Genomic DNA, 10991 nt, shown 5'->3' with positions numbered 1-10991 from the left:
CTGAAAGCAAATGCATACCTATAGGGCTGAGTAAGGTGGTGAGCAGGGCACACAGGTTCAGGACCTATTGATCATTTGCTGGAAGCCCAGGGCATAATAGGTTATTTTCATGAAAACTTCATTTTCTTTTGTCCTGCTTGAAGATAATATGTATTTTAAAGTTTGTTTCGGGATTAAATTAGGTCCTTTTTTATATTTAGATAATTATAAGTCTTTGACTACTGCTAATTCCTTCCGCATACTCAGTGCCTTAATGAGATGGGAAATTTCTCAGGATCCTTATTCTTCTACTAAGTTATAAACATAAATGGTTTCAATAACAAAAATGTTAGCTTTTAAGCTTCCAAAAAAACTAAACATTGACTTAGGAGAGAAAACTTGGGATTTTTCACATTGACAAAAACAGGAAACTCCCTTAAAAAGAAAATTACGGAAAGACAGAAAGCAACCATTCTTGACCCCTAAGTCGTATGGATGACAGATTATAATCAATCAGTGTTTGTTAGAGCTTATTTATAGTTCTTTTTTTTCTTTTCTTCTTTTCCACTGTGTGACCCACTTCAGTGCCAGCCACCTACAGGCACGGAGGCCAGGTCATGGTTAGGAGCCACAATTTGCTCTAGCATGGGACACTATGAGAGGCCCAGGGGGACGAGCCTGCCATCAATCCAATGACTTACTTATAGTTTTACAGCACCTATCTGTAAAGGTCTGACAATAGAGAAGATATTTAATATTCCTTTAGTTTTTTTCTTGTTAAAATACGTACTGAATGAACATTGAATTTGCCTTCTGATTTTTGTCTTCATAATTACTTCTTGCCTTATTGCCTATTGCCATTTAGGGATTTCTGTGTGTTTATGAATGAAGTAGCTTTGCTACTTCTAGATTTAAAAGGTCTATCTAAAGTTGAATGACTTGGTTATGTTGGGCTTGGACCAACCATTTACAGCATTCCTTTGCTGTCTTTTCCTTTGGAAAATACTAACTTCCTAAGGGCAGGAGCTGATGGCCACTCTTGAGTTAATTCAGGAGCTGGAAAAAGTATTTACTACCAATGTTCATATGTAACAATAAAATCAAACAAACAAAGGAACAACAACAAAAAAAAAAAAAACCCAAAATACAAATTGTGGTGTTAAGTTAAATTAAGTCTTCTTGTTGTTTTGTTTGGTTGGTTTGGGATTTTTCAAGACAGGGTTTCCCTGAGTAGTCCTGAGTGTCCCGGAACTCAATTTGTAGAGCAAGCTGGGCTCCAACTCACAGAAATCCACCTACCTCTGTCTCTAAGTGTTCAGATTAAAGGCATGTGCCACCACTGCCTGGTTTAAGTTAAATTCTTTCTTTCACCTTATTTGTAAATGGAATGAGACACAGTTTTGCATAGGATAATGTTAAAACATTACAGGTGTAGATCCCATGGGGCTGGCTTTTATTGGATTCGAGTGGGAGGGTAACACATGGACACGAGGACCCTAGCCAGAGACTTAGCTCCTATTTCTGTTTATTCAGTGATGCTGGGTAGTAAAAGACTGGGCGTCCCAAGCGACTTGGAGTGTGGCACGTTGCTTCTTCTAATGATGAGTTTTCTCTAAAATCTCTGTGGGTTTGGCAAAAGCAGCCTCAAATTTAAAATAACAGTCTGAGTTCATAGTAGGTTATTTTTATATGACAGTGTCTAAAGTCAAAATACGTCATGGAACAAACAAATTGAATAATGGGTCTGAGGGCTTTATTAGTCACGGAAGTGCTTTGTAAGTAGCTATTAACTTGTTTGAGCTGGTTACCAGCTACTGGAAGTTGGAGTGGTACCTCAGGACTTCAGGCAGAATTAGAAAACATTTACCCATTCTTACAACACACCAGAATCTCTGAGCATCCTTCCATCACACTTTGGAGTCATCCTCTTCCAAAAATTCTGAGCAGTCGTCCAGGAGAGGCTCACCATCTTGTCTTCCACAGATGTCCAATCGCATTTTCTTTTTCTCCTCTTTGTCTCAGATCTGAGATTGTAAGCTTCTGTGGAAGAAGTAGGAAACAAACAGTGTCGGGATCAATTAACTCTGTTTTGAATGAGTTCCGGGACATCAAACAGAGTTTCTGGTTCTCTTCCCACTTCTAGTCCTTTGGTTTCACTGATTGGCAGAAAATTGTTCAAGCTGTGGTACTCCACAAGCAAAATTCTCCTTGTGCTTGAGGAAGATAGGGAGAAGTTGGGGCAGGGACATGGGGTACCTCAGCAATGTTCATAAATTTTATCTGAAAACTTAAGAGAAATGTTTTCAACTACAGACAACATATTAAACACTTCATGGCCACGTTTATTGGCGGCTTTTTTCTGCTCACAGTAGCCCTGATATCTGCCTTTGTGAGCTCTCCATTTCAGTGTCATCTTCTCTGAAGGTCATGTAGTAGCCTCTTGAACAGGTCCATAGAATTTAATGATGAGCTAAGGTTTTAGCCCTATTATCAGAACTAAGAGTTATCAGAATAAAAGAAGAAGGGAGAGACTGTGAATAATAGATGTGAGGGTGATGGTAAAAAAAAGGATGGGAAGGCACAAGTAGTTGGTCCGGGTTCCTGAGCCCAGGCTGTACCATTGTAGAGCATGCTGCCCTCTGTTGCATTCCACACCATTTCAAAGAAAGATCACCTCAAGCTGATATTGTTGATTGCATCTAGTTACCAAAGAGTCACAGATGCCAGGAACTTGAGGGAACTCTGGCTTTCTGACTGCTAGGTACCTATCTACTTCCCCACTGCTGTGGCTTGCTTGGGGGGTGTCCTTTGTCCTGACTCCACCTTGATAAACGCTAACTGGAATCAACTCCGGAAGGAAGTTATTTATGATAACCATTTGGCTGTGAGGCTCCCTGCTACCCTGAAACAGGAGTTGAAACTAACAAGACACAAACGGTGTTTTCATACCTACGTGAAAAAAAGACCGTGTAGTTTCAGTGGGTCATAGCTGAAGAAGCCTTTCCGCAGGACACACCCAAAGCAGTGGCTTAGCTTTTTCCTAATCATACGCTGTCTTTTTTCTGTCTCACCCATGCTCTCATTAAACACGCTCCTTGACAAAGTCTCCTTTTTTCTTCAAAAAAAAAAAAAAAAAAAAAGCTCTTTTCTCCCCCTCTTGGTTTGTCTGACCTATTTATTTTGTGTGTGGGTGGTTTTTCTGTGACTCCGCCTGGCTCAAAAATTTAATGACCAAATCTAAATTTTCAGCTGCGAGCAGAATGGAAATCCAAACCAGAACCCAAGCACCTGCTTTCCTTTTAGAATTGTCTGGAGTCTGCATATCTGTGGCTCTCAAGCTCTGGAGTTCGGATGGTAACAGGCCCAGGTTTTCATTCGCTGACATAGACGCCGCTTAGCACACACACCCTGCAGACCACATTATTTGAACCAAGTGAGGCGTTGTGCTTACGAATGTGGAAGGTCCTGGAGGGCCAGAAGAGAGAATGAAGTTGAAGTAGAGAATCAGCCATGATAGACTCCCCCTGGAGCTCCCGGGGACTGGATCACCAACCAAGGAGGGACCATGGCTCAGGCCGCATATGTGGCAGAGGATGGACTTGTTGGACGTCAGTGGGAGGAGCAGCCCTTGCGCCTGAGGGGGTTCGATGCCAGAGTATAGGGGAATGCCAGGGCCGGAAGCCAGGAGTGGTGGGTGGGTGGGTGAGCACCCTCATAGAGGCGGGGAGTGAGGGGGAGAAGATGGGATAGAAGGTTCCCGGAGGGGAGACCTGGAAAGGGGAAACATTTGAAATGTAAATAAAGAAAATATCCAATTTATTAAAAAAAAATTATCTCAGTCATCCTCCCAGTAGCAACTTCTTTGCATATGGAAATGATGGAAATGAGTGGATTCATGTGGTGGATTCATCTGCAAGTTTTCAAAGTGAGAACTTGACAGGTTTGGGCAAGTCCCAGAAAGCAAATAAGCATAATTACCAAGGTGCCAGTAAAGGAGCGGCTTTTCTGTAGGAGCTGGGTCACTGCTCCTCAACTTCCTTCCATTTTAACCCTGGGGTGGTGGTGGGGGAGGCACAGTTTACAATTCTCTTTATCAGCCGTTGTATAATTCCCTCTGTGTGCTAGGGGATGGGGTGGTGAGGCCCTAATACTTTTGCTGAAGTGTCTTCTCACAGAGAAAGCAGCTGCTTAGTGCTCATAGGAGTTGGGCTTACTCCTTCCTACCAGTTGACGCCATAGAAGGAAAGGAAGCCGGCGGCGATGCTCCTGCCCTTCAGAAGTGAGAAGGGCAGACCCCACACAACTAAGACAACAATGACAGCATAAAGAAAGCCAGTTGTTTCCTATTATCTATACTTCCTTTGCCATGGTTTATATCCCATGGCAGGCCACAGTCAAGAATCACTAAGCAGAAGATTCCAGGAATAATTCAAAAGTTTTAAGTTGAGTGTCAAGTAGTGAGAAGAAATTTTACAGCACTGCACTCCAAGTCACCTTGGCCATGAATTCCTTTACCAGCATATCCAAGTAGTATACATTACCCACACATTAGTCACTTTGTAGCTGCCTGAGGTGTCAGATTGACTGTTGTGATATTGCATGCTTGTGTTCAAGTAACTCTTGGATCTATACTATTAGTCACTTAATGCTATGGCACAATGCCTTTGTCCTCATTTCATCTGAACTGTATTGTCTCATAAGAAGGGCAGATATACTTTTTAAGATATTTCAGAGAGATGCTAGGTTTGTATAAGTTACTACTGTATAGTATTATAATCTTAAATTTTATTGTTCCTAATTTTACCATGCCTAGTTAAAATAATCTCTCTCTCTCTCTCACACACACACACTCGCTCACACACACATACACACATACACGCCCATACACACATATATTTATCACACACACACATACTCAGACACACAATAATCTCTCTCTCTCTCTCTCACACACACACACACACACTTGCTCACACACACATACACACCCATACACACATATATTTATCACACACACACATACTCATACACACATATATCAAGCTTGAGAGCTTGAATGCATACATGTGCGTATATGCAAGAAGCTTAGGACAGGTGTAGACAGTATTATTCAGTTTCAGGGACTCTCCTGAGTGTTGCAATGTACCCTCTTACCTGTGAGGGAAGAGTTTATACTTACTTAAATATAATGGACTCATGGAGGCAAGGAGTTTAATCAGAGGACAGCTTGGTATGTGGAGCAATTTTGAGCAGTTTTAGGTTAGACTTGCCTTGACCAGTAAAATAAAGTGGTTTGTTAAAACAATTCTTCAATGACTTGTCCCCCCCACTCCCAATGCCTGTAAAGAACAGTTATTCTGATAATCAGGACCATGTTGCACAATTAGAATTGAACCTGGGTTGTATCAAATCACTAAACTTTGAGAGCTAGTCTCCTGGGTGGAGATAAATGCTACATTTTTGACCTTACAAGTCTTTCATTCATGTCTGAAATTCCACATTCTGAATTCTACCCATGACACTCTAATGAGACTGTCGTTAAAGACTTCAGAGTTTATCTGACTTCAGCCTTCTGCACTGAACACTGTTGAAGGACATTTGCCTTCTTCATGTTCCGTTCTGCCTTGTCTTCTGTGACACCACTCTTTCAATTCATCATCTCCATCACCAAGACGGTCTCATTTACTCCATGTTTTCAATTAATATTTATGGAATTGACATGCCGATTACTTTCAAGTATGTGTCCCTTTCTAGGTGCCTGCTCCACATGGAGGCTTGTGTAGAGAAAGCAATTCTAGGAAGAAATGAGTCTACAAGAGAGCCTGTCTCTTTCTGGAACTGGAGCTTCTTCAAAGTCACAAACTCATTAACTGGGAATCATGTTTGGCTTTCCCTTACCCTTAGTCGCAATGCCCCAAGCCAGAGTGTGACATGACATTACGTTACAATTCTGTTTCAAATCTCATAGCTTTGTTTCTCAATCATGGATGTCATAGCCCAAGTCTCACGATTTACATGTAGATTCCCTTTTCCTCCAGCAATAATTCTGCATAGGATTTTTATAAAACACGAAGGGTGGAATGTTTCTGTCTATGTACTTAATGTCATAGAGTCACAGACGTGACCATATTACAGTAGAGTTATAGATTCTCAGGGGTCTTCTTAAGCTGTGCTTCCTCAACAGTCTGCTGGCCACATAGCACACACGCCAGGTTCATGAGACTTTGTGTTCAGATCTCCTGGACCTGGACTTGACTCATCTGACAAAAAAACAATCCAATCCAAAATGAAACAAACAAAAAACTAAAAACACTCAACCACAAACAGCCCCAAACCCCAACCCAATCATCATCTTTAATCCTTTCCTTTCATTATCCGAACTTTACAGTTCAAGGTAGCGGGGGCCTTGTCTCCAAAGCTTGTGTAGTGCCAATGAGATTGATCAGTGGAAGGCCATGGAGATATTCATTCTCTTCCAACACTATAAGCCCATATGTCACCTCTATAGTCCCCACTCTTAGAGAATGTCTGACCATGTGCTAGGTCTGCCGTGAACGTCAGAGGAATGTTGCAGCTTTGGGTCTGGACAGCTGTGACTGTGGGATTTACTTTGAACTGAAGGGCGTTTGTGAGTCATCACAGCCCTCTAAAGAGAAGGTAGCATCCAAACAATGCTTCCTTAAAGGAGTCAGGATGATAGGCATTTGAGATTTCTCAGCAGTGGCTTGAAAAAAAGGTTGGGGATGGAAGGAGGAGTTATAGGGCACAGTTCTAGTTTTGTTTATGTTTATTTGTTTGTTTTGTTTTCCTTTTTTGTTTGTTGTTGTTGTTGTTTTTGATTCTCTAGGTAACTTGCTTCAAATATGTTTAAAGTAGGCATAATTGCCCACCGCAGAGATACTAAGGACATTGAGAAGATAAGTATCAACGCATTTAAAGAGATAAATATTAAAATCTCACACTTCAAGTCTAATGGGTCTTTAATAGCTTTCATGTTACTAGTGTCTTAATTTCGACACTTAACCAAGATCAGTCGTCAAGAGCTAACACATAGGCTGGCTTTGTTATCTTTTTTTTTTGGGTGAATCAGATCCACATCCAGGAGACAGTATGCACAAAGTGACAAGAACTACAGCAAGACATGTGTGGTAAGTGACAGCTCACAATGACTCTGTAACTCTACTATAATAAGGTCACATTTTTCTCTTACTTTATTTATTTATTTTTTAGTGGAAAGTCTAACTATTTCTTATTTTATGAACTAATCTCAAACTCCCCACCACTTTTACTTCTTTTAAATATCATTGCTATTGGGATGTGTAGAGACCTAGGAAATGGAGAAAGGATAATGGAGAGGGGTCAGAGCTTACTGGAGCCACATAAGTAAACGAGGAGTAAGCCTCCCAGCATGCCTTGTGTTCTAGGATATTGTGTCCTCCCAAATCTTCCAGGGCTGGACACTTGCTTATCTTTAGTGAAAGCGTGGCAGAGTTTCACATGTTACATCGTGGGGAACATTACTCTTCTTGTCATCAAGAACGAAAGAGGGTGGACAAGAGAGATGTCGCTTTATATTCAGAGTCTGGCGCTGTCAGCCTCTTTGGAACTTGCATCCCATATTCTCTCTGGCCTTGGCCTGCAGAAGGCAGGGTTGCTGTGTAGCCCAAGGAGGTGCAAAAACAAACATGGGCAGAACCCCAGATACTAGACAGCAAGAAATGTTCTGAAAGTTATAAAAGTGAAATACTGCTTCCAGCTGTCCCTTTCTTTATACTAGGCTTAAGTTGCGCTCAAAGAGACTTGCAGAGACCAGGCAAGAATGGCATCATCTATTCCAGAACACAGCAGGTTGCAGTTCCTTGAGCTCTATGCAAATGAGCTACTTCCAATCCCAATCCCTTTCTCTACTCACTACCACCTTGTCTAACATGTCTTTATGTATGCATTTGAAGACACATAATTGCTGATGCATGTGGGATGGTGGGGTGGTGGTGGTGATAGCAATACTTCATAATCTTCCCTTTCTCTAGCTAAGAGCCTCCTGCCCACTGTCACTTTCCTTTCCTAGAATGTGTCACCCTCTGTGGCGGCTCTTCTTTGTATTATCATAGCCTGTATAAAACATTGTCAAAATAAATGTCACCCAGAGACCTGGGATAAGGGAGGTGCCCAAGAGTCAATGGGGGTGATCTTAGCTGTGACACACAGCATTGGGGATGTGGAACCTGAAGAGGCCACCTCCTGTAGCCAGGCAGGAACCCCAGTGGAGCAATAGGGAAACCAACCCACCCACAAAATCTTCAATTCAAAATTTATCCTGTTTTCAAGAAATGCAGGCAGAAACTGAGGGAATGGCCAACCAATGACTGACCAACTTGAGACCCATCCCATCCGCAAGCACCAATCCCTGACACTATTAATGATATTCTGTTATGCTTGCAGACAGAAGTCTAGCATGGCTGTCCTCTGAGAGGCTCCATCCAGCAGCTGACTCAGACAGATGTAGACACCCACAGCCAAACAGTAGATGGAGCTTGGGGCCTCTTATGGAAGAGTAGAGGGATTGATTGTGGGCCCATAAGGGGATAGGAACTCCACAGGAAGACTAACAGAGTCAACTAATCCAGACCCTTGAGGCGCCCAGACACTGCACCACCAACCAAAGAGCATGCCTGAGCTAGACCTAGGCTTCCCTGCACATATGAAGCAGATATGTAGCTTGGTGTTCATGTGGGTCCTGAACAACTAGAGCAGGGGCTATCCCAAAAACTGTTACCTGTCTGTGGGCTATGTTCTTCTAGCTGGGCTGCCTTGTCTGGCCTCAGTGGGAGAGGATGCACCTAGCCCCAACTTAAATGTCATTAGATCAGCATCCATAACCTGCTTAGATTAAAGCACACGCCATCTTCGATGTTCATGTTACCATTCTCAGTTTTTAGTATTTGGTTTTGTTTTGAGACAAGGTCTGTGTATCCTGCATTTTTATTTTTAATATAGCAGTTGTTGCCTGAAGCTTATATTGATGTTTTCTTGGTGTTCAGGTGAGTGGGCATGGGAGAATCTATTTTCAAATAGTGCTAAGGTATGACTCAAATCTTTGTGTCATTAAGTGTACTCAAAAAGATCTCATCTAAAACCTGACCTCCCTCAGCTCGGCTGTCTTTTATTAGGGTCTGATTTCTCCCTTCTGAAGCAACACTTGACAGTTGCTGCTCTTGGAGACCGAGAACATTTCCACATGTGGACTTGAGAGTCAGGCCCTGGGAGGGAAAGAGGCTAATCTGATCATAAACCATGGAGCCCCTCTAAAACTATGTAAACATGGGCACAGGCTTCTAAAAGTTCACACCAGAAGAAAGGCAACATTTTTGTGAGGTCTTTGCTACATTTCAAAGCCTTCATTCAGATTTAGGAATTCACACTGAGCCTGAGTTCATCCCATGGCCACTGATGCTCAGAGTAATATTTGGCAAAATTAAATATTTTTGCCAATGCTAGTGTTCCTTGGCTCTTTGAAAATATTTCTAATAAAGGAAAATGTCAAGAGCAACACCTTCTGAGATTCAATCATTAAAGTCTTAAGCCGCATAATGAAACTCCCAACCTTCTTCTGGGTAATTTTCATCACCCTGAGTTAGTCAATCACTTTGAACAAATTCCAGGAGCTAGCCTTGTCCTTTGTCTACAGATAAAAATGTAGCAGGTGTAAACTTGAAGGTTCTTCACATTTCATTTCAAATCTTGCCTGGCCACAATTTATTTTCTTTTAAAACTTCTCTCAGAAAGAACTATAGTATCGCATTATAATGGCAGACATTAAAAAAGGAGATACATTTATGTGAGTTACATACATATTATTTATGAATTTACATGCATCATATATACATGAAATTCTGAAATATATTTTGAGATGGAGTTTTGCTCGTCAACCTAGACTTAAGGACGTTCTCCATGTGGCTCAGGCTGGTTTTGAGCTAACAGCAGTTTTCCTGTCTCAATCTCTTGTTATATACCTGACCACACCCCAGGCAGTTGTATTTTTAACACAAAAAGACATCATGAATGCCCTCACACTTATGAGTCATAAATGTTTGCAATTAAAACTTGTGTTGTGGAAAAATGAGATGTTTTATGTTCAGTTATTATTTTCATTTTGCAATTGTGAGGTCTGAGGCATGGAGAAGTTTAAGTAATCAAGAATTATGGGCACAGGAGTGGTGTAAGAACACCAGGCGTAAGATTGGGAATATATCATTTATATGCCTAAATATTTTTATTGGCTTTAGCAATGTGTTATAATGTATATTTGCATAAACTTGGATGGTTTATGTATATGGTGTGCCATTCTTTGTGACTTCTTTTTTAAAAATTTATTGACAATATATTTTCCTTTTTCATTGAGAATAGATTTTTCTCTCATACAATATATTCTGAGCACACCTCCTCCTCCTAGCTCCCTTCTACCTTTCCTTTTCCCCAGATCCACTCCTTCTCCACTTCCTGTCAGAAAGAAGTAGGCCTCTAAGAGTCAAGAAACAAATACAATAAAACAAGATTCAAGAAGGCAAGGCAAAGAGCTAACATTGAGGCTGGACAAGACAACTCAACAGAAAGAAATGAGTCCTAGGAACAGACAAACGAGTCAGAGGCATATCTGATTTCACTTCTCACTGTAAGGATTTCCACAATAAGGCCAAGCCAAACAACCATAACATATACACAGAGGTCTTGGGCAGACACATACAGACCATATGCTTGCTGCTTTAGTTAACTCTGTGAGCCCATATAAGCACTGCTTAGTTGATTTAGTGGGTCATGTTCTCCTGGTTGTCCTCCTTCCCCTCTGACTCCAACAATATTTTCTTCCCTCTTCTGAGGGAAGGGAGCTGGTGGAGACCTCCAATTTAGAATTTCTCTCTCAAGGCCTTAAGTTAAACTAAACATTGGTTGGGCACTCCACAAGTTCTATGCTACCGTTGCCCCCCAGCACATTTTGTAGGCAGGACAGATTG

General features: G+C 41.5%; 1 non-coding gene across 1 annotated transcript; it reads right to left on the bottom strand.

Moving 5' to 3' along the window:
• Window positions 1-544: 544 nt before the first annotated feature.
• Gm25125 lies at window positions 545-680 on the bottom strand. The gene has a single exon (XR_003948465.1). It is a non-coding gene; the product is annotated as a small nucleolar RNA SNORA42/SNORA80 family (small nucleolar RNA).
• Window positions 681-10991: the final 10311 nt, after the last annotated feature.

The sequence above is a fragment of the Mus musculus genome, chromosome 9 (genome assembly GCF_000001635.26).
Source record: "Mus musculus strain C57BL/6J chromosome 9, GRCm38.p6 C57BL/6J".
Classification (NCBI taxonomy): domain Eukaryota; kingdom Metazoa; phylum Chordata; class Mammalia; order Rodentia; family Muridae; genus Mus; species Mus musculus.
The sequence above is the reverse complement of the archived record's forward strand: the minus strand, read 5'-3'. Positions and strand labels throughout refer to the sequence as shown.